The 25,456-nt window shown below is 36.3% G+C and overlaps 1 pseudogene; it reads left to right on the forward strand.

Annotated features, from left to right (window-relative positions):
* The first annotated feature begins 3,164 nt into the window (after positions 1 to 3,164).
* LOC124227109 (tigger transposable element-derived protein 1-like) overlaps positions 3,165 to 25,456 on the forward strand; it is a 51,289-nt pseudogene continuing 28,997 nt past the window's right edge.

Below are 25,456 nucleotides of genomic sequence, written 5' to 3' on the forward strand. Positions count from 1 at the left end.
TTCTTGCTACATACACAAAGTTCTTCCTGTTTGGCAGGTATTTCTATTTTCCAAATTCAAATCAAAGCAGAGTTCCATTGGATAAGGGGAAACAAACATTTCTGTTCAGGAGTTAACCAATACCTTCTAAAAATATTTCTTAAGCAATTGTGACTGATATTTATCCTTTCATTTCTGTTGCTCTTTGTATGCTGTTGATTTTAGAAGGGAGATAACTGCGCTTTCATTTTTTTAAAATAGTTTCATTTTTTTTCCTTCCTCCTAGTAAATTCTTTCAAATAATTTCTAAAGGAATATTGAATATCTTGCCATATGATGGTAGATCTTGGCATATAATTATTTTCAACCATGCTTAAGTAATAGCACCAAGTTAAATTGTTATATAAATTAAGGTCATACAATATTGTGTTAAGGAAGGTTCAGGAAAATATAGATTAAAAATAAAGTATTCAGCTCATCTACACCTAATTAATGCAGCTTCATCAGGCATCAAAGAGGTGAGATAGGTCATTCGTCCACAAACAGCTATTTTCATCGTCCTGGGAGCATGTTGCCTTATAGATTTCTCTTTCTTTGGTCGCCATGAGATTTGGATTCAGTAGATCTGAAAGTTTTCATGATCCTTGTTAATTCTGGACACCACTGAGTAAGATGATTTTTTTTTGCTATTTTAATCTATGAAGATTTTTATTTCAAATGTTTTTCTTCTTGAGGTATATACTTTATTTTATGGAAAATGGAATATTCAGAGAGATTTTCATTACTTGTTATAAATAAAAGGATAACCCTCAGTGTACAAATTTTAATTAGAGATATTATCGATTTAATTTTAGTGATACTTCTTGAAAGAAAATAGAAAATTTTCAAACTCTGACTACAAAGTGCGCTTATGCAAGTATGTCTATCTATCTATCTATCTATCTATCTACATACCTAACTATCTATTATCCGTCTACCTATCTACCTATCTATTTCATGCATTTGCCTAAAAGTTGATATGGGTTCCCTTTCCTATAATACTTCTTAAATGAATGTCATATAAATCTATTTTTATAAGATTTATATTTTTTGATTGATTGATTTCCTAAAATAAAAAAAAATACCATCAGCAATTCATCAATGCAGATGTCTTACCCTCACCACTGTCCAACTTAAATATATTCCTTTTAATTGTAAAGAGTGCTTGAGTTTGGTGAGCTTACACAGACCAATGATTTTATCCTAGAATATACAGTTTCAAAAAGAAACACAAATGCACAAAGGTGTGATAGCAGAAATTCTCTCAGCCACCTAAACAGACTAGTCTTAATCTTGGCATGATACTTATCTCTGTGGGTGACCCAGCTTTGGAGGAGAATTTTCCCAGAAACGAAGACAAGGGAATGACTAAAAGGTACTTCAGAGGGGATCTTCTCTATGTTGCCCTGGCGCCTCATGCCAAGAAGTGTGTATCGAGTAATTTTAATTTCTGTTCAGAGCTTTCTTAATTGGCATTACTCCAATATAGATAATTGACTGAAAGTACAACCTCGTTCACACTAGTGAACTTGTTATCCAGAGAAGAAAACTGATAACAGGCTTCTTTGTCATCAAAGGGTGAAGAAATGTGACAATCTGGGAACTGGTTTTAGGGCCCCATCTGCTAAACCAGAGAGAAATCAAGATTTTACAGTTCTATAAATATTTTAGTGTATCCCATCATTTATGAACTGTGGCAGCTATCATAAAACGTCTCTGACTTTTGTTACAACTGCATATAAGGCCAGAAAATTGCATCTCGTGGTAAACCATAAAAACCTAAGTAAAAGCACCATTCCTTTCAGTATATTCTAAAAATATACAACCTCCCTGTCAGTGCGTGGCAGAGTAGTTACCATCCCAGCATGCCTGTTTCTTTCTCATTTTTTTATCTGATCTTTCCCTGGTCTTTTCAAGCCCTTTTGTATTTCAGTATCTTTTTATGTTTCATAAATAACAGCCAGTGCCATATAACAGCTGAAATAGATTTTACTTTGTCACAATATACTGTAAACAAGAGACACTGGATGATGATAATACCGCCATACAATAAGCCTTCATTCTTACCCAATCGCTCAAGATGTGATTCTCATTGTGTCTCCACTGAGTTTCTTTAACATCATGATTAGAATAGCTTAATTAAGAGGGGGTCAGCAGATTTATAAGAGGCAGTTACTCCTAAGGGACTTTATGGAAGAAATATAAGTAAAGGTGACTTGATAGTGAGATTAAAATTGTGATTTGTGGAGTGCTTCATCTCTTTATTCCGTATACTCTTGTTCTCTGACTTTTTAAAACGTTTTATGATACTTGTGATATTTTAACTCTTAAATATGTTTTGATCCTTCTGATGGCCTCTCAAACGTGTAACTGCTGTGAGGGAGGACACACTATTCAAATTGGCATCATTTGTTCACACAACAGAATTTTTCTCTTATTACTAGACTCTAAATTGATAGGCATACTAAAGTTAACAAGGGACTAGATCCCAGGGTTTGCAGTCACTTGTAGGAAGCTGAGAGCTCTCGTTGCATTCTGATATGCAATACATTGTATTCTGATATATGATGCCATATGGATCATATTTGGGAGGATTAGGCAATAATATTACTTTTTACACTTTTGCTTCTTGCACACAGATGAATACATGATTCTCAATGTCCAAATTCTGCTTGAATATTTACCATACAAGTCAAATACTTCTCAGCTTATTTTTTAATGTGATTTGCAACCCCTTAAAATCTGTCCTTTCGCTCTCATTTTCCTGCCTATAAATAAGCTATTTTCATTGGCAGCAAACAATTCCAGGCTTATACTTGAGATGGGAATGTGAATTTGAGAAAATGTGAAGGCAATTTATGGTCCATGAATATAGTTTGGGCACTCTGAGATTCACGATGGACTGCCCTGTGCCTGTGTTCTCAGACATAAGTGGTGGAAATAAAGTTATATCCTGGACTTCCCTCTTATACTCTATAAAGCCCAGTTTTGACCTGGAGAAAACTGACAGACAATCGGAGTGAAAGAAGACTCTGGAAGAACAAAAGACAATCTGAGTAGAGGAAGAATGGACAGAACTCCAGGAACACTCTTGAGGCACTGGCAGAACCCCTGCAGAATGATGAGTGCCTTGCTGGTGCAGAGGCATGGAGTCCTCCACTGCCCAGCACTGGAGCTCCTTTCTGGTACTGCAGGGCTCCCTAATAACAGGCGTTGGAAGATGTCATGTGACTGGGTCTCTAACAGCAATGACAAAATTAGGCAATGAAGATTATGATGAAAAAGCTCGTTGTTTGGAATACTTGGCCCAAAGCTTTCTGGATGCATTGACCAGTGGACGCACTGTAGAACAAAACCCAAAGGCAAGAGAAGGAGGAGGGCCGAAGCCCGCAGCAAGGGGAAGGCCTTCTCCTGATTAACAAAGGGAACACACACGTTACCGTCTTGTGAAACAGCCCTGAAAGAATTGCCACTTGCTAGTAAGATGAATTAAATATCTCAAATTCTTAATTTTATCTTCTGTAAAATGGGCGCCCTTGAGCTCCCAGTATAGTGTACTGGCAGAATGATGCTACTTGTTAAGTATTTTGACTAACACTCCTGTCTACCCATAGCCACTGTGAGAATCAAAGTTTGTAAGGTAATGAAACTCTTAGCACAGTGCCTGAAGCAGAGTAAGTACTCAAAAAGTTTAGCTCCTGTTATTATCACTACATCGGTGTGTCTGACACACAGCAGGTGCTCAGTAGGCTTTGGTTGAATTGAATTAAGTTGAACAGAGATGCAGAGAAGTATTATATAAGGATATCTTTCTACTCATTAAGAGCAATCCTGGGTTGGGACATTTCAGCAACATTAAAATCGGAATGAACTGAATGAATCTCTAATAACGCCAGAGGTTCTTCTAAGCACTATCTGGTATTTTCTTATAAAAGTCTCATATTGGGGTTGGCCCCGTGGCCGAGTGGTTAAGTTGGAGTGCTCCACTGCAGGCGGCCCAGTGTTTCGTTGGTTCAAATCCTGGGCACGGACATGGCACTGCTCGTCAGACCACTCTGAGGCGGCGTCCCACATGCCACAACTAGAAGGACCCCCAACTAAGAATATGCAACTATGTACCAAGGGCTTTGGGGAGAAAAAGGAAAAAAAATAAAATATTTCAAAAAATAAAAAATAAAAAAAAAAGTCTGATACTAATTCTGTAAGTTGGGCATTTTTCAACTTTACTAACAAGGACACTAAATTTCAGAGAGGTAAATTAACTTACTTGTGGTTACACAACTGAATGGCAAAATCAAGACTTGAACTCAGGTTACCTGCCACAAAACCAAAAGACAAAGGGGAAAGACAAGAGCAGACTGATGAAACCAATGCTCCTGAGTCAATATTCTGCCTGTCACAATAGAAAAATTCCATCATAAATGCTGAGTAATTGAAATGAGAGGTATCTTAATATTTTACCTAAACATTCCTAAAATCTCTTAAAGTATTATGATTTGTGAATAGTATAATGTTCTACACTAGTCTTAAAAAAATAAGTTCTGTAGTTAGAGATCAGCAGCTAACGAGTCACGCATAATTCATGCTCTTCCTCTCTCCACCAAGTCCTGGTGGGGATGGGACATATGGTTATGGTGTCACTGCAATATCCCGATTGTTCTGATGAAAGACCCTCACCTACTGCCCCACGCGAACAGAAGGACATTGCAGGGACATTCCACTAGCACGCTTTTCAACTTGTCAAAGAGGAGTGAGCACTATGCAAGACCTTATTTGTTGTTGTTGCTGTTGTTGTTTCATCACAATTAGGACTAATGAGTAGAAATTATGAAGAAGTAGATTTAATTTCCATAAAATAAAGAAATTTCCAACCATTAGAGCAGTTGCTGAGTATCACCTACTCTGGAAGAGATACTAGCAATGAGCAGGGAATTAAACAGATGACATCTAGCTTGCCTTTTGACTTAAAATTCTATGGTTCTATGGACAAAGGCATCCCTACAGCAGATACTGGCCTTTAATTGATCATCTGTAATCACATTTTTTAAAAAGAAACTGAAGTTCAATCCTTTTAAAGAAAAGTGGGAAGGCTTGGTGATAGGCAACCACATTCAATCATGTAATCCGGACTCCTTGACCACCTTGTGTGTTTTGACAAAGACAAGTGTGGTTCTGTCCTTGTGAATGACACAGAACAGTGGGATCTAGTTATGTACTATGAACCTGGTAGACTCAGACTATATATACAAATAAATGTCTGAAAATGTTGAGAGTTTATTTTGAAGGTCAAGACTGCAATGGGGAGGTGAAACTTTAATCAAAGTAGACTGACATATTTCTGAGATCCGTTTCATCAGCTATGCCCCTTCTTCATCATCCGTGGTTGGCTGTGCTTGTCAAATCTGAGTGCTGACGAGACCACAGTCTTAGGAGAAAGAGCTCCAAGTTCCATTTCTGAGCTGCCCATGTGCATCAGAAAGCACAACCCCTCCTCTCTCTCTTCAGTTAAGAGTCTATGATGGGCCTGATAGAATGACTACGGACTGTGGGAATTCGTTTCCAAAGTCAGGAAGTGAGACCAGGAAGAAGCACAACAAAGCTGATGCATGTTGTGGTAACTAAATCCATGTCTGTGTTTAATCAAAGGGCACTGGTGAGTCACAACTAGGAGAGCAGGGCTCCCCATGTCAGTAATCAGCAGCAGAAGCCCACATCAAAATGCATCTCTGGTGCTTGACTTCCTGCTCTCCACTGTTCCACAGACATTCTTAGACACAGTGGAAGATGAAATAGAGATGGTCGATGCTTTTACGTCCTTGTTTTCGAGCTCCACAGCTTTCATGGAAATGCATGCCTCCAAAGCACAAGGACAGGGCAGCACTGTAGTGTTTACCCAAAGAGCAGTGACCTTGCTGGATTTGGACCTGTGACATTGATAGTTATCCGAAGCCTCCTGCTCCAGCAGCTCTGTGATTAGACCTACGGGAGATGCCGTTTCCCTCTTGTCCATGTTGGCATCTTGCCTGGCTGAAGGGGCACCCCTCACTCATGAGAGTTATCTCTCTCCCCAAGATCTCAAGGGGACTCCAAGGCAGCTTTGCCCAGGGCTTTGCATTTTGAAGTCTGCCCCTGGAAAACGTTATCTTCCTGTGGCACATGGGCCCCTGCGGGAAATGTTCTTCTAAGGAAAGTAAATAATCCTTATTCATCACAGAATGCTGCCTAAAATATGAACTATGATGTGTATTGCAGAAAAATTACTGTACGTGGAGTTACAGAATGAAAGTTAAAGTTAACATTCCAAAACTACAAGCAGAGACTCTATCTAGAGTTACTTTTCTAAAGGAACATAAGTGAAATAGAGGCTAGAAAAATCATCATGTTAATTTTTAGGCCATTTTCCTACTCCATGAACTAAATCTGTAATTAACATCAATTTATACTGAACAAGTTTGGGGATTTGGAATAATATTATTTTGTACATAGCCTATTGGCATGTTTTTACTCAAATGCAGCTTTGTACTACTTTTGCATTTCACTGTAAGTTTAAAATTATTTCTTTCATTACTTCACTTGGAATTTGCATTGCTAGAAATTTAAAATCTATTTTAAATGTAAATATCACCTCATATTTTCTTTTGTTTTCATATTCATTTAGTATCTCAGTGGTTTCCTATAATCAGGAAAAAAATAATTGGTGGCTTAGCTAAATCGGTAGTGTTATTTAGTATTTCCCAAAAATAACAGTTGATGCATAACGTTTATTAAGTGTTTAGCCAAGAGAACCTGCAATTCTATAACAGATACGATGAGATGGGCTGAGGGAAGTTTTTCTCTTCTTCGTTCTTAGACAAAAGGTACCGCTTTATCATCAGTAGGAAAGTTTATACAACAAATCTAAAAGTCAATTCTTGATCAAAATCAAATGTGAGAAGAATTCACCTTAAAATGATTATTGACAAGTCTCTCAGAATCCCTCAGCTCAATGGGCAGTTTTTGTTCACAATTTAGGGCAGCTCTTCTGTTCTGCTTAGGGGACATTCAGTTCTGGAAGAAGAATGCCAAGGCAAGTCATAAGAAGGGACATTATTGACCTTGGTGTTTCACTTGCTCTTCTCTTCCAACAAAAGCGGTCTGTGGATGGAGAAAGTTATTTTGAACAGGTGTCTACTCGATATTTGAAAGACGGCAACTTTTATACTCTATGAACTTTTCATAAGCTCTTTTACATATAGATGTTTTCAGAGCCTTTTGTTTTTCCTGGTTATATTGTTTCTTTTGTGGATCAACATGACTTGAGGAAAGCAACTTGATCATGTAATTGTATCCAGAACCAAAACTTCTATGACCCCATAGGCTGGCGTGAGTTTACGGCATCCGATTTATACCACCTAAAGGAAGACCACCTTACTTCAAAGTGAAATAGAGAATGTTTTACTTTAGATATGTTTTTCAAAACAAGACTTGGTGTATCAACAGAAATTAGAGATAGAGAGGGAATATTAAAAAGTTTCCTTTGCCTGTTCTCATTTGTTCTTTACTTTTAGTTCTTTTTTCATTGCAGACTTAACTAACGCAATGGGAAATGGTCCCGCTCTCCCATGAAACTGTAAACACTTTGCAAACCCTAGAACAAAAAGGAAAGAAAAGAAAATCAAAGGAAAGGGTTTTAGATTAAGGAATTGATTTTATTGTAGTAGAAAAAAGTAGTTTTGCGTTCACAAAACTTCTGTTCTTGTCCATAATGCTGTCGGTGACCCTTCCTGCTCTTCTTAATATCCAAGTGAAGAATCGCTGGATGGCAGCGAGCACCATTAACCTAATGACTCGGAGGGCTTTGCCCTGGGCCACAATTTCCATTCTTACTTTCTCAGGACATAATTTGGTTTAGCCATGACTTAATTTCTTTAGAAGCTTGAGCCCAGGGGTCGCCAACAATTTCCCTGTCCACAGCACTATGTTGCTGGGGAAAAACATCCAGGGACAAGCAGCAGAAGACTCAGGATACTTTATTAATGAAACTCTAGACTAAGTACCCCTGACAATTTATTCCATAACCACTCCTCTTAATGGATAGTTTTACACTTCAGAATCAGATCTGGCATTAAAATATAAAATAAATAAATAGGCTATAACAGTTTTACCACCTCATTTTTGTGTTGGAGGTATAGCAGAAGAGTAAAACTTCACAGCTGTAAACATTTACACTTCTAAGTACCTCACAGAAGAGTTTGTTATATGCCACTAACCTGCTGATAGTAACAATATAAGTGCGTTTATTTGATATTATACTGTTTAAGTTAAACTTTTCTTTTTATCAGTTCTTTGGCCTGAGAGTATGTGATTCCCAATCTGCATTCCCTTAGACGATGCACAGAACATTTGAGAATGGCTTTCAGATTCTGACAACCTTGCAATTTTATTTAAACAAATTCTTCTCCCCCAAATCCCCACAGAGCGGCTATTGTACCCTTTTGTTGATTGTAGTGGACATATTGCAGATCTCCAATTACCTCCCAGTGGACCACCCACCACAAGAAGGTTTTGCTTGCCAGCACAGCAGCACTGCCAGCCTCTTGCCTCCTGGAGACTGGAGAGAGGGCTTTGTCTCACCCCACTCTCCTCCGGCCCCACATCTGTGCTTTTTCTGACACAGAACAATGTAACCCATTACCCCAAACCACTTTGGAGTAAATACATTGTCTAACATAATAATAATTAGGTGGCAGAAAGAAAATATCATAATGTTCTTTTGGATGGGAAATTGACAGCTTCCAGACAAATGCAGAGCATTGTCAGGATGTGGAATAGTAGTAATGGAACAAGCAACTTGCCATTGAAAAGAAGCCACTAAATACAATAGGACAAATGAGTCCCAACTCTTCTAACGAATCTCTCAGTATTTCCAGGCAATATGTTAAATTTAGCACTTCTTTTGTAATCTTTCGGAATAGATAATTTGGCTAGTACAATCTCTTGTTGGTGATGCACCATTTGAAAGAGCTATGTGTATTATGTAGCTTGATGCAAAATATATCAAGGTAAACTGTGAATTGAAAATAAATACAGTGTGTTGGGTAAACAATGTAGATTCTGATTCTTTGCTGTAAATTCTTTTCCCAGGTAAGTTTGGCTTACATGAATGTGATTTCTGGAATGATGTCTTACCCTGCAATTTAATTTTTTCATGGCACTTTTCCTGCAAAAATACAGATAATTCTTTAAATTTAAATAAGTAGACGGCAATTTCAATTGGTATGCAAAACTATATTCCTATTGTTATAGTCACCACTTTCTATAAAATTACAACTCTAAGTCTTGAAAAATAAGCAGCCTCTAAAATTTTATGAGTTAGTAGAGTAGGAGGATAAAAATTAAAAGAATCAAATCTACTCTCAATTTACTAGTTTGACTTCCCTAAGATTCACTTGTTTTATGACTTACTTTTTTTTATCAAAAGAAATATACATAACCCTGGGTTTGTAACTCAACACAGAAATGTGGAAAGAATTTTGGGTTCAGGTATGAAAAATAGTTTAGCTCTTTCAAATACATATCATTTAGGATACAACAAAAATGTTAACGGATTCTTAAAAAAATGAGTAACAAAGAATTATAGTTCAAGATAAACATAAAGTCCATTAGTTGACTTTTCAACCATTTCCACTTTTCCTATCACTCAGGACCCAATTTTATTGCTTAATAATTGTGGATAATTTTGAATCATATACCCACAATTGGGGTGGAAAATATTAGATTATTAAATCCATGTTCTTTTTTCTTATGCATAGAATTAGCTATTACTCTTATGTGTAATAGAGGCAAACTGATACTCTAATAACCCTCCTCCCACTCCCCTGATTATACAGCCTTGCCCACCCCCAGCACCACATGTGCACGCACACACACTCACACACTCACACACTCCAGGATCAGGATTATATTTCATATTGATGAGTTTTTTAGATGTATTTCATATTGATGAGTTTTTTGGAGGTATTTATTGTGTGACAACAAAAATGCTGATGTTTTGTAGTTTGGAAAGAAGGGATGGTAACAACAGGGGGCCTACACACACATACTCACGTATCCAGTTCCACCATTGGGTTCCATGATTTTTTCAGCACCTATGGAACCATTAAAATAAGTTCTTACCCATTCTTTATGTATAATTGAAGTATAACAAACATACAGAAATGTACACAAGTCGTAACTGCACAGATGGATGAAATACCATAAAGTAAACACATTTTGTAGCCAGCAGCCAGATGAAGAAACAGAACAAACAGAAAAGTTCTCCTTACATTCAATATTTTCCACAAAGGTAATCGTTATCCTGGGTTCTAGCACCATAAATTACTTTTGCCTGTTTTTTGGACTTTATTTTAATGGAGTAACTCATACTGTATGTTTTTTGCCTGGCATCTTTTGCTCAATATTCTGTTCCATGGATTCATCTATGTTGTTGCATACAGCAATAATTAATTCTTTCTCAATGCTCTGATAGTATTCCATTGCATGATTATATAACAATTTGTTCTACTTTTGGGTGGCTTTGATTTTGAGCTCATCAAAAGAGTGCTGCTGTGAGATTCTATACAAATGTCTCTTGGTGAAAAGATATAGGATAAATATCTAGGGCTGGAATTGCTGAATCATTCAGTATTCATAGTCACCTTTAGTAGATACTGCCAACTGTTTTCCAAAATGGTTGTACCAATTTATACTTCTCTTTGCAGATCCTGAGAGTTCCAGTTGCTGCGCACCCTCACTAGCATTGATATGATCTGATTTCTCTTTTCAGACATTGTGATAAACTTGCAGTAAGATAACATTGTAGTTGGAATTTGTATTTCCTTCAAAGCTAATAAACTGAGGATGTTAAAAATATATTTATTGGCAGTTTTTGAGATTATTTTTGTTGGTAAGTGTCCCTTCAAGTATTTTGCCATTATTCTGTTGGACCGTGGGATGTCTTTCCTATCGTCATGCAGGAGTTGATTATAGAGTGAGAACACGAATTCTTTTTCGGGCATAAGCATTTCAAATATGTGCTCCCTCTTTATGACTTACATTTTCACTCTCTTAAAAGTGTCTTATGAGAAAAATTAACTCAACTTTAAAGTAGTGTGGTGTCTCATATTTTCCCTTCAAAATTAGGAATTTCCATGTCTTGTCTGAGAAATCTTTGCTAAACCAAATATCAAAAAGATAGTCTTTTATCTCCTGTACTAAAACTATATTGTTTTAGCTATGGCATTTAGATTTAGACTGTACTTGGAAATTGTGTTTGCGCTTGGTGTGACATAAGGATTAAGATTCATCATTATTCCATATGACCTCTAATGACTCAGCATTATTAATTGAGAAAAGTGTTCTTTCCCTACCACACTGCCGTTCTGCCTTTATCATAAACCATGGCTGGGTGTGTGGGTCTGTTTCTGGACCTTCTATTCTGCTTCATTATTTGTCTATCCTTCCACCAAAGCAACACTTTTTATTGCCTCAACATTTTAACACGTCTTCATGTTAGGGACTGGCCGTCCTCCGGCTTTCTTCTTCCTGTTCAAGGTTGTCTTAGTTATTCTTGATCCTTTTTATTGCTTCATAAATTTTAGAGTGAACATTTTAACTTATACCCATGCAGACATAACCACCTAAAACCCTGCAATATTATATTCCTTCATCTATGGAGGTCTTTAATTTTCTCAGTAATGTTTTGAAGTGTTCTGTGTAAACGTCTTTCATTTATTTATTATTTTAGCTTAACTATTTTATCACTTTTCATGTCACCACAAACGACAGTTTTAAAATTTCATTTTCTATTTATTTATGCCAGTATGTAGAAACATTATTGTTTTTTCTATGTTGAACTTTTATCATCTTATCTTTCTTAATCCATTCATTAATCTTTCTAGTTCATCTGTAGACTCTGTGTACAATCATGTCATCTTCATTTCTTCCTTTTCAATTGCATTCCTTTCAATTTTCTTTTCTTTATTTCCTACACTAGGCAGGACCTCCATTAAAATATAAATGGAAGTAGTAATAGTAGGTGTCCTTGTCATGTTTCTGAACTTACGGAAAATATTTCAATATTGCATTATTAAGCATTATTCTCCATACAGGTTGATCGTCAATACATTTATCAGGTTAGAGAATTATTTTTCTATCTCTACTTTCCAAAAATTGTTATTGTGAATAGTGTTGAATTTAATCAATTTTTGGCATCTATTGAAATGACCATATATTTTTTCTCCCTTTTTTCTATCAATGTGATAAATTACAATAATTTTTCAAATGTTAAGTCAAACTTCTTTTCTTAGAAAAAAGAAAAAGGCCTAAATTGGTCATGATGTATTGTCATTTTTATGTATCTTTGCATTTGATTTTCTAACATTTTGCTTAAGATCTTTGTATCTATGATAATGAAAGATTGGTCTGTGATTTTTCTTTATTATAATCCTCTTTTTGATGTTCATATTGAGGTTACACTGACCTCATAAAATGCTTTGAGAAGTGGCACTTTTAAGTATTTTGAGAATTCACTGTTGAAGTGATCCTGGCTTAGGTTTTGCTTTGTGAGAAGGTCTTTAATTACAGTTTCTTTTTTTTTCTTTTAAAGATTTTATTTTTTCCTTTTTCTCCCCAAAGCCCCCCAGTACATAGTTGTATATTCTTCATTGTGGGTCCTTCTAGTTGTGGCATGTGGGCCTCAGAGTGGTTTGATGAGCAGTGCCATGTCTGCGCCCAGGATTCGAACCAATGAAACACTGGGCCGCCTGCAGTGGAGCGCACAAACTTAACCACTCGGCCACGGGGCCAGACCCTAATTATAGTTTGAATTGCTTTAATTGATGTAGAATAATTCATCTCTATTTTTTCTTGTGTTACTTTTGGAAGCACTTCTTATCTATTTCTAATTTCTTCTAAATTTGTAAATATACTGATATTAAAATTGCTCATGAGGTACTTGATTTAAAATATTTTCTTGTTTTGTGGTTGTTTATACTTTGACACATGGATTATCTGAAGTATATTGCTTCCTTTCCAGACTCCTAGGCATTTCTAAAAACGTTTTTGTTATTGACTTCTGGCTTACCTCCACCATGGTCAAAAAAACCCTCTGAATGGTTTTGGTCAGTAGAAAGGCAACGAGGTGTGCATTGCCACCCTGCACGTGATCAGCCTGGGTAAGAGCCATGTGACCTGGAAATTTAAATACTTTTTCTGTTGGGTGCAGTGTTCTAGATGTGTTACTCAGATCAAATTTGTTACTCATGATCTTCTATATTCTGACTCATATTTGTCTGCTTATACTATCAGCTTTGGGCAGGAATTATCCTATTTAATTCACAAACAAGCCTGTAAGATCAGTACTTAAAGATGAGTAGTCTTGTGGACAGAGTTCCAGTAACTGGAACAAAGGTCCTAGAGCCAGTCAGTAGCAAACTGAGACTCAGACACAGGTTTCTTTGTCTATAAAGTCTCACTTCTCTTTTCCCCACACAACGCTGCCTCCCTCAATCACTAAAGAGATATATTTTATGGCATCCATGAAGGCTGTAATATATCTTATTTTTCTGAGAAATACCTCTCTTCTACAGGGACTAGCCTGTGGCAGCTGTCTGTGTTTTTACTGTACTCTGGAGCTGTAAGTGGGTAGAAAAGAGATGAGCAACACTTGATCAATGTTGGGCCCCCAAAAATCTATCTCTTGGAGTATTTTATTTGAGGTAAATTGAGACTAACGGAAGCTATGTCAAATGAAGGACAGAATGACAGCACAAAGATCACTAAATTTTGCTACCCAAATTTGTCCTGGTTCCCACACTTCTTGATGTCTGGTTGCATTTCATTAACTGGTTAATCATTTTTGGTTTTACTAGCAGACGGATGTTCTAATCTCCTTTGCTACAACCCTGGCTTCCAGGCATTTACCGGTTTTCACCTGTGCACTGTGAGAAGTTCATATCCAGAATATATAAATAACTCCTATAAGTCGATTAAAAAAAGACACACCAACGGAAATATGGGCAAAAGACTTGATCGGGGGATGATAAGATGGTTGCATTCAATTTGTGAACATCTATCAAGCTAGATCTGCGATTTGTCTACTTTTTTCTGTAGGTATTTTATACTTAAATACAAAAGTGTTCTTTAAAAATTTATTAGTACTTTCTAAGTTACCTAAAATTTAGAGAATTATTTAAAATCATATAACCTAGCTCATTTTTTAAAAAATTTGTCATGAGAAACGTGAAGCGTATTTCAGTGAAACTTGGAGCTCTGTATATTATCTTCTGGTAAAAATTAATCTGGGAGAGTTGTAAGATTTATACTCTATGTTTTATTCTAATTGCACAATTCAGAACTGTGGCAGATAGACTCTAAAGTGACTCTCCCATGATCCTCATAGCCTGGTAATTTTTTTTTATAATTTTCTCCCTTTGAGTGAGGGCAGGGCTTGTGACTTGCTTCTCCCAAGAGAATATGGCAAAGGTAACGAGATGTCACTTCTATGCTTGTTTCATTTCATAAGTTCCATCTTGCTAGTAGACATGCTCTGAGATTTTCTTTCTTTCTGGCTTTGAAGAAGCAAGTGACAATGTCAGGAGGTCCACATGTCAAGAAGCTGCAGGTGGCCTCCAGCCAAAGCCAGCAAGAAGCTGGGCCCTCAGTCACAAAGTTTTAAGGAAATGAATTCTGTCAACAACTGGACTGAGCTAGTAAGTGGACCCTTCCCCAGTCGAGCCTCCAGGTGAGAACACAGTCCTGGCCAGCACCTTGGTTGGAACTTAGAGAACCCCATTCAGCTGTGACTAGACTAGTGACCCACAGGATATGTGAGAACATAAACGTGTTTGTTCTAAGCTGCTAAGTTTGTGATAATTTGTTATGCAACAATGTATGACTAACGTAAGACCTAACTTCAAGTTTGCATTTACTGGCTCATTAGTTTTGAGAACTTCAGTGCCTTTTCTTCTCTCTTTCTCAATGCTGAATTAAAAACGATGATATGATACGATTTTTTCTTTCTCTTCTACTTAAAATCTCACTTCACCAAAAATTTCACAATAGAGATATAATAGCTACTGCTTATGCACTGAAATAACTACTGATGAATTATATAATATATATTTACCATGAACATAGAAATCAGTTAAAAATCTGAAACCTTGTATAACCCCTTGGGGATACGACAAAAATCCCTTCATATCCTTGATTGCTTAAGCAAGAATTGTTCATTTTTCTCTGCCATATCTAGGTTTGAGTGAGGAGCCATGTCTTGGCTTTAGTATATTCAAATTGCAGTATCATTGGTAAATATAAAATGTTGCAGTTAATGCTCTGCATCAAGAAAGAAAATTAAGCTATTAATAAATCATTTTTAAAAATTTTACTTTTATTGCTACTGAAAATAGTTTACTTTTCTAAATAAAAATAATATATATATTAGATATAAGTCCAAGTCTAAAATCGAGTTTCTTTAGGTCATAGAGACCTGAACTTAGTCATATTTCAGGACTGGGCTTAGAAGAAGAAAGCTTCTGAACTACAGTCCTGGAGAAGGGAATTCTTTTCCTCTTTCACTATATCTACCTTTATTGAATGCAAGCCCTGAGGACATTAGGTAGAGTGCTGGAGGGAAGTATTGACTCATTCCAGACTCTTCTGTGGGCCTTTCTACTGGTTGATACATATGTGCCCTCAGGTTCACAGTTGAATTAATTATACCCACCTGTTCATGGCAACCCATCACCATTTGACCATGCAAATACCCTCTCTTGTCTGAATAATTTTTACCTCTTATTTCCATTCTCTACTCCTTCTGCTTTCCTTCCAACACGCAACCATTCTAATATATTTTATGTATATTAAACCACAGACTCAGTATGTTTCATTTTGCTCTAAAGACCACCACAAACAGCACTGAGACAGTGTTTCACAGCCTGCATACTTATTCCTTTTATGAAGCTGTTTGAGACTCTCATTGGCATATATACTGTTACACTATACTTAAATTTAATTTGGCTGTGTACTACTGAATGCTATGCAGAGTGATGATTACTCCACCTTCACACTAGCAGTGTATGAGGGTATGAGAGCCTCAGTACCCTCACATCCCTTCTAATATTTGGCATTATCCTGCTTTCCAATTGTTGTCATCCTAACAGGTTTAAAGGGATCTCTTTTAATATTCATATGTCTGATGGCAAATGAATTTTTCTATATCTTCATACGCTTATTTGCTCTTCGGGTTTCTTCTTTTCCCTGTTTACATATTTTGCCCATTTTCCCATTAAGCTTCTCTTTCTTTCTCTTGTTGTTTTACAGGAATCTCTCCTATAATTTAATTATTTATTCTTTGTTGATTTTAAATATTGCCAGCACCTTTCCCAAATCTGTCATTTTCTGTTGCCTTTGTACATGATGTGTTTTTGTTGAGCTGAAATCCTTACTTTAATATAATCAAAGTCATTAATTTACAATGAGATGGAAAAATTATGAAATCTATGCAAATAAAACATTCCTAAAGAAGAAAATTAAGGAAGATCAAAGAGAAATCCACTTATTATAGCGCACTTAACATTCTGCTGTCTGGTTTTGATTAATCCAATAGAAAAAAATAAGTAAGGATATAAGACTTAGATAACCTAATCAATAAGGTATATCTTATGAATATAGCAAACTTTACATGCCAATAAGATATAATATGCCTTCTTTTCAATTGCATATGGAGCATTCACAATTGACTACATATTATGTTACAAGGAAAAATCTCAATAAATTTCATACAGTATAAATAATTCAAACAAAATTATCTGTTCAAAGTAACTAAAATGAGAAATTAATAATAAAACTAAGAAATAAAAAGTCTTTAAACTAGAATTTAAAAAAAAAGCAGGTCTCTAATAAGTAAATTTTGAGAGGAAGGGGTTAATCAAACCAATATTGCAGAATTCATAATGTTAATCATAATGAAAACTTCATATCAGAATCTGTGGGAAATAAAGTAGTGATCAGAGAAAAATCTAAAGCTTCAAAAACTTAAAAACTGAAAATTAAATAATTAAAATAAATAATTTAGGGGGCCAGCCCCATAGCCAAGTGGTTAAGTTCACAGGCTCCACTTCAGTGGTCCAGGGTTTGCCCAGTTCAAATCCTGGGCACAGACATGGCGCCACTCATCAGGCCATGCTGGGGTGGCGTCCCACATAGCACAACCAGAAGCACTCACAAGTAGAATATACAACTGTGTACTGGGGGACTTTGGAGAGAAGAAGAAAAAAAATTAAGAAGATTGGCAACAGATGTTAGCTCAGGTGCCAATCTTTAAAAAAACAAAAAAATAAATAAATAAACAATTTAGATTCCCTTCTTAAAAAGCTCCACAAGAAAACGATTACAAATCAAAACGAATCAATAACTAAAATGAGAAGCACAAATGCACAAAAGAAGAAATGATGAGGGGAAAACATACATTTAAAGAAAAGAGAATTTTGAAAAAACTCATAACCAACTATGCATAATTTTATTCAAATGAATTTGAAAAACTACATAAAATGGATAATTTCCTAGATGAATTTAATTTACAAAAAATCGACTCTCAGAAATAGAATACATATATATGTCCATTTCTATACAAGAGAAACAAGACTTTTTCAAAGAACAACCCCACAAAAAGCACCTAGCCTTAAATACTCAAAGACCAGCTAGTCCTAATGCTATTCCAGCACATTCAAAAATAAGGGAAAACCTAATTTTAAAATAAGTTAGTATAACATTGCTATGCAAACCTGACAAAGATAGCACAGAAAAAAGAAAACTACAGACCAATCTTCCTTACGAATGTTGATACAAAAATCTTATGAAATAGCAAAAAATTCCCAGAATATTTAAATAATCTGACATAAGTAAGTAGGATATATTCTAGGAATGCAGAGATGACTCAATATTAGTAAATTCTATTGATGCCCTCACCAGATCTCTGGCACACTCATTCCCCAGGTTCTGTGTTGACTGCTAACAGTGCACAGCACACCGCTGCTTCAGATAATTGCCCTCCCCTGAAGGGAGCAGCTTTGCCTTTAGATTAGACCCTCTAACTTCAGCACACGTCCAGTGACTGCCTAGCATGAGGGCACAGAAGGCCAGCGCCACCTGCTCAGTGAGGGAAAGTTTGTAACGCTATTTACACTCAAGAGCCCCTCCCACTTCCCACATTCACCCACTCGCCATGGATCAGGCCAAGGGTAGACTTCACCTGAGACCACATCCTTGCTTGCTTCTGGCCCTTTCCCTCTCCCGCTTCACTCCCTCCCTCACAGGTTCTTCCTGCATAGCACTTCTTCATTAAATCCTGTACACCCTAACTCTTGTTTAGGCTTTCATTCTGGGGAACTCAAACTAGGACATGACCTAACCAAGGCATCAAACTACTGTGACAAAATGACCTTTTTTTGCCTCAGAATGTCGTGCACTTTCTTTTAGAAGACTACTTAACTTCAATCTAATCATGAAGAACTAATCAGAAAGATCCAAATTGTGGGAGATATTCTACAAGATAATTGGCTTACATTCTTAAAAATAATGACAGTGTAATGAATGACCAAAAAAGTTGAGGAACTGTTCTAGATTATAGAAAACTAAAAATTATCACAAAGTGCCATAGGCAATCTTTGGCTGAATACTAGATTTTCGAAAACAAGCTTTGAAAGATATTTTAGGAACAACTGTGAATATTGAAAATAGAAATAATATAGATAGTTTTATATCAATGTTGAATGTCTTGGATGACATAATGGTTTTGAGGTTGTGTGGGAAGAGTCATTTTCCTGGAAAATATATGCTGAAACTTAGATGGAAAATGTCATGATGTCTGTAGCTTTTAAATGTTTCAGAAAAGGTGTTTATGTATACTCATGTATGGAGAAAAAGAAAGAGAAAGAGGGATAAAATTGTAAATTTTTAACAATTTATAAATGGTGTACACATATTTACTATTCTTTCATCATCTCTGTATCCTTGGAAAATTTCAAATATAAAGTTGGGGTCGGGGTTGGAACAATTTGACCAACAAAGCAAATATTGATAATGCTGGCTTATAACTCAACGAATAAAATAAATGTGCATGAGTAAATATTGGTAAACTAACAGATTGAGCAAATGAAGAGAAGGGACAACTCACCATGCAGAAGGGACAAATCACCATTAGGCCACCACAGCAATCATTGCTACAGAAATCCACTGATCCCCGTTCAAATTAGTAGGCAAGACTTTAACATCAATCAGATATTGCATAGCCTCAAAGTATTTCCAACAAAATATTTATTAATTACCATGGCATTTTTAACCTATGTCCACAAATTCTTTTGTTCTCCTTTCTCCAGGAGATGCACGTTAATTCCCCTCCCTTAAGCATGGATTGGATTTAGTGGCTCACTCATAACAAATTGAGTAGAGAAAGAGAAAAGTAGGAACTTGTCTGCGGAAAACTTGGCTACACCATCTGAATCAAGTGACCGAGGTTCTCACCAGGGATAATGTACAGTGATATCGTGTCAGACACCTACTAAGATGCAATGAGAAGGGCGTGTCCCTGGGAGGTATCCTTCCCTCCCCCAAATCCATACTATCAGTGCAATCAAAGGAAATGTCCCTCAGATGAACCCAAATGAGGGAAATTTTACAAACTATCTGATCAGTTCTCTTCAAAAGTGTCAACATCAGGAGAGACAAGGAAACAATTGGGGTAAAATTTTACCATAAAATAGGAGGAAAATCAGGCAGGCTGGGGGCTTTTGAAGAGAGATGGTGTTTCAGTTCTTTCATGTTTGTTTTAAAGGCTTATTCGAGTTTTACTCTTTTTTTGGCATCAAGTTTGGTATCTTTTGCTCTTCAAAGTTCATGAAATTATCTACATTTTCTTATTTTTTTATAATACTCTCTCATGTTAAATTTCTGTTATGTTTGTAACCGTTTCCCCGTTGGCATTCTTGGCTTATTTCTGTCTTCTATCTATTTTCTATTTTTCTCAATAATCAAGGTAGGTATCTACTTCTCTTATTAACCTTTTCAAAGAAAGTTTTTGATTTGTCTAATCTCTGCTGTGTTGTTATTGTTATTTTATTTCATTGATTTATTTTTATCTTTGTTATTACCTTTTCTCATGTTTAGCTACCTTTAATATTATTACTATTTATTATTCATAATAATATATTAATTGATTATTTATATTATTATTAGCTTTCTCATGCTTTGGTTATTACCTTTTCTCATGTTTTTTGGGGTTTGTTCATTTGCTCTTTTTCTAACGTCTCAACTGGAAACAGCTCATTGGCTTTCAGACTTAGTCGTTTCCTGACAAATGTTATACAGATTATTCTCAAGGGGCCTTGTAACTGCAATAATCTATTGCAGAGTTCCAGTCAGTCCCTATTTTTGCTTTACCAAGGAAAGCACTAGTTTTCCTACGCAGCCTGAGCTCTTAGCTGGCATCTTAAATTAGCAGGTGATATATTTATTCTGCCTGATCTATCGACTTCCGTGTTACGACACCACCACGGAAGGATCCATTTCTGTCTGTTTTTGAGTAGTCTTTAAAAAGGGAGAAGCATTAACTTTCCCTTGAGTCTTTCTCCTTGTCAAACTCCATCTGAATCTGTTTTCTGTCTTTGTCTCAAATACAACTTGTCATTTTTTTTATTCTTAGACAGTTCAGACCATCTTGAACAGTGTTGTTGAAACTGAAAAATAGGACATGGGTCCCTCCCAGCCCTTTTAAAGCCGAGGTCCTTCCATATGCCTATGACGCTGATGAACTGCTGGAGTTCCGTGAAGGAGGAGTAAGAACTTCAGCAACTCCCCCTTGGCGGCCTCCATTAGTCATCTCTGTCACAGAGAAAGGGTTGAAGGATTGAAGGAAACTGACTTTCCCACTCAATGGCCCCTGCCATCTTTTCCCAATGCCATTAAGTATATATTAAATTTTAAATCGAAATTAACTTTTAAATGGAAATTTAAATAGTGAAATTTCTACATAGTGAAACAAACAAACTTTAAGGCATTAATCACTTAAAAGAATGAATATGAGACACACAAAGAAAATGCATATTTCTCCAGAACATTGACCACTAGATAGAATTGAATTGTCCAAGAGCTCTGTTTTGAATCAAATGAATCTGAGTGGTTCTTTACCAGCAAAGTGAGAGAAGTGAAAGAAAGAAAGAGAGAGAGAAAGAAAAGGGCCTCCATGGGAAAATGCATCATATTGATACAATTCCAGCAGAATCCTTGTAGTTTTATAACTACAATAATAGCTACTGGTGAAATCTTTCAGCAGACTCTGAACATTTTCTTATACATTCAATTCTACCCCTACAAGCCATCCCAAAGTTCTAAATATATTAAAATTGAAAATACTTAAGGGACCAAAATAAATAGCACCTCAGCTTCAAATGTACATTAAACTATTTAATTCAAAAATCCATTTTGTAAAAAGAAAGCACCCAATGACAGCTCGAAAAGCAAGGCATCTTTCCTCAACATCTTCCACAGTTTTTGCCATTCTGAATCTTGAAAGTACCACCTTTTTTTTTTTTTTTTTACACTTGAGAAAACTTCAGTAGAACTTGGAGTCTGTTCTCCATCTCTCCTTATGGCTTCTCTTCCCATTCCAGTATATTATCCTACTGTAACATTTGTATTTTATCATTTACCAACATTTTACAAATGAATGTAGAAGAGAATTTCCTGAGATTATTTAAGATGAAGATAAGTGCTTCTAAATCATAGATTCAAGAATAGGCATCTTTGAACAGGTAGAAGGAAGACCTTTAGCTTTTTATACAGCAAGGTGAAGGAACTCTTATACACCTATGTATGAACAGAATGAAACTGTATGGATTTATTCATTCATTCAGCAAATATTGGTTAAGCCTTTATTATATACCAGGTACTGTGGCATAATATATGGTCCTACACTCAATGGGCAATGAGACCAGCAGCAAATACTCAGCTACAGGTTTTTCCAGGCTTTCATAGCAAAAATGAGCAAGGTTCAGTGGCTCAGGGAAAGGCCAAGTATTATCTTATGAACAACCATATCATATCCTTAAAGTTGTACAATTATCTATATGTGCTACCTTTTGAAGCTATTTCAGAGGAGTGTAATAATATTTTCTATTCTGTTTTCTTTTTTTTTTAGGAAGATTAGCCCTAAGCTAACTGCTGCCAATCCTCCGCTTTTTGCTGAGGAAGACTGGCCCTGAGCTAACATCTGTGCCGATCTTCCTCTACTTTATATGTGGGAGACTTACCACAGCATGGCTTGTCAAGCGGTGCCATGTCTGCACCCGGGATCCGAACCGGCGAACCCCGGGACATAGAAGCAGAACGTGTGCACTTAACCACTGTGGCACTGGGCCAGCCCCAGGAGTGTAATAATATTAATCACAGTAATACTATTGTTATGCCAAATACTGGGGTAAGTGCTTCTATTTACAGTATTTCACTTATTCGTACTACAACCAGTGAAGTTGATAGTACGATCCCTGTTATGGGCTGGAGTGATGGAAATTCAGGGAATGACATTAGCTTGCCGATGTTCACATAGGTAATAAGGGATGAAACTAAAATTCTAACCTGTGCCAGGGTGCCTCTAGGACCAAATCACTGGATTTGCAGAATTCTGCCATTTTGTTGCCACAGCAACTAATGGGTCATTTATTTCTCAGGCCTGTTATTTAGGCCAATCCCAGTTAATTGAAACAAATTTTTTATGAAAATGAACCACCAAACAAAAATCTAAGACATAACTGAAAGGGGCTAGCCAGAGCCCTGGGGGTGAGGCCCCGCTTTCTTCCCTCTACAGCTGTTGGGATTATTTTGCTCCTACTTAAAAATCATCTTGAAGGAGGCATCTGCAGAGCTTCCCCCTGGTCCAGTTTGCTCATTTGCTCTAAGTAAAAATAAATTCCAAACTGCCCTGTTGGTAGAAGCTGTGGTCTTTGTTTTTGTGACTTTATATTCATACTTTTGGAGCCAAGATTAATCAACAGGGAGATTCCTGGACAGGAGAGTTCGTGGGAACCCAAATATACTCCTGACCACCTTAAAGGAAGCGACAGAGATGACCATGTTCAACACTTTAAAGGAAGAAAATAAAACATGCATTATTCATGAAATACAAGGAAGCACAAATAATTTTTAAATAGCAGCCAAGAGGGGCCAGCCCCATGATCTAGTGGTTAAGTTTGCCACACTGTGCTCCAGTGGCCCGGGTTTGCAGGATTGGCACAGATGTTCGCTCAGGGCAAATCTTCAGAAAAAAAGAAACAGTCAAAGAATTTAGTTAATAATCAAAAATAATAGTGCTTAATAGAGAGCACTCTATTAATATGATATGGAAAGTTGTCTGGGCTGGGAGCTAGTGTAGTATGATGAGCAACCTCTCTTAGCCTCACATTTTTTATGGGAAAAAAAAGGTCTGGGGGACTAGTCGATGTCTACATTCATTCAGTGCCAATATTCTCTCTGAATGTATCATGAAGAAAAGAACCCTATAGAAGAATATAGAACCAAACCAATCTGCAGTGCATTAAGGTACAATTTGGGAACTAAAATTGGTTACTGAAAACTGTGTTACACGAGATGTTCTAGAAACTACACTGGACACTGAAACAAATGAATGCGCAAATGGACAAAACAGAGAGAGAAGAACAAATGACACAGGTGTGTAAAAATGCTTTTAGGAAGGATAAGGCAATTATGCATAAAACAAGAAATTTTAAAAATTTCCATGTGTTAGCTCAAATTGAAAGAGGAGGGAACAACTTTGCTTCTTGATAGGAAAGGAAACAAAGTCCATGAACAGATCAGACCTAACGGTAGAAAAATTGGAAAAGGTATGAGAACGGACAGAGATGTGATGAAGGAGTCCACAGCTGGCCTGGAAACATTTGCTGAAATCTGGCACACAGGGAGTTTTGATAGTGAGTAGCCCTTACTGAAAACCCTAGCCATTGTTTTGGGGTTAAAAAAACAAAAAAATATAGAGAGTGCACACCAAAACGTGACTGAAGTTGGAATCTACCTTTCAGAAGAGTGAAAAAGAAATAAGAAGTGTGGCCTCTAGTCACATACTTTTCAGTATCTAAATACAGCTAAAAAGAGAGTCATGGGGAAGACAGTACGAGCAACTCTCTAAGAAATAAAATAACAACTATTTAGAATAAGAAAATGCATAAAATATTAGGGAAGCTCTGATGAGGTTCTGTTAGGGAAAATGGAGAGGTGTCGCTGAGTTATTTGTAAGACAACTCTCCAGTTTATCATCTTTGTCTCCATAGTGTCCATCACTGTGAATAAAGAAAAGCTATGACAATTTTTAATTTTGAAGATATTTTTATTTTGTGTATTTGGAACAAATTAATATTGAATTAAATGTAGTATGGGGAGGTAGAGCAGATAGTAGAAAATATACCTGACTTTGAGCCAGACTAACCTCAGTTCAATTCTAATCCAGCTATTTATCAACTATACGACCTTGGGCAAGGAACAACCTCTCTGAAACTCAGTTTCTTCCTTTGTAAAATGGCGGATATCATTTTGTGATTATTTGTACCTAAGGAAGCTTTGATATTAACAGCAATCTTCTTTATCAACAAGAGAAGAAGGAAGATTTTAGAGTCTTATACCAGATGACTACAAAATTTCTGGTCATTTTATAAGTCAATAGTTCTTTTGTCAATAATTTATTGGAAAAAAAAATTTAACTTACACTGACCCTATGCTTTTCCAATCAATGCACAACAAACCTTAAGAAACAGTTTGGTTTTTTAGAAAAAATTTGTACAAAATATATATACTGTGATAGGTGGTATATTTTATAGTTCTTATAACTCCTTAATTACCTTTTAGCTGGGGAAATCACAGTGGAAAAAAGCTGAGTTGAAATTAGACATTTATGAAATGTTTTATAATTTGAATAATAATGGCCTGTAACTGGTGCAACACAGCACTGTGCATTGGCTATTAGTAATAGCAAAACTTCTTAAGTATTTGGAATCGTCAGACTGCATGATTATTTTATAAGCAAAACAAAATATTTCTCCTCCATATTTAAAGTAATTATTTCCCCAGTGTATGAGATCTTACTAGCAGAAAGAACATAGTTATGATACTGGATGAGCTGGTTTTCCTTCAGTATTTGGTGGCAAAACTTAGGCACAGAGACTTATTTATAGGTACATAAACATGGTTTTTGTGTTCCAGAGACATTTTATAGATTTTCCCACTGGGAAATAGATTCCCCTTGATGAGATGGAATAAACAATGGAAAACTAGTTAGGCAGCCTGGGATCAATTCAGCCCCTACTAGTTATGACACCTAGATAAGTCACTTTAACTTTTGGCAATAGACGCTTCTTTCACG

Source organism: Equus quagga, chromosome 15 (assembly GCF_021613505.1).
Source record: "Equus quagga isolate Etosha38 chromosome 15, UCLA_HA_Equagga_1.0, whole genome shotgun sequence".
In the NCBI taxonomy this organism is placed as follows: domain Eukaryota; kingdom Metazoa; phylum Chordata; class Mammalia; order Perissodactyla; family Equidae; genus Equus; species Equus quagga.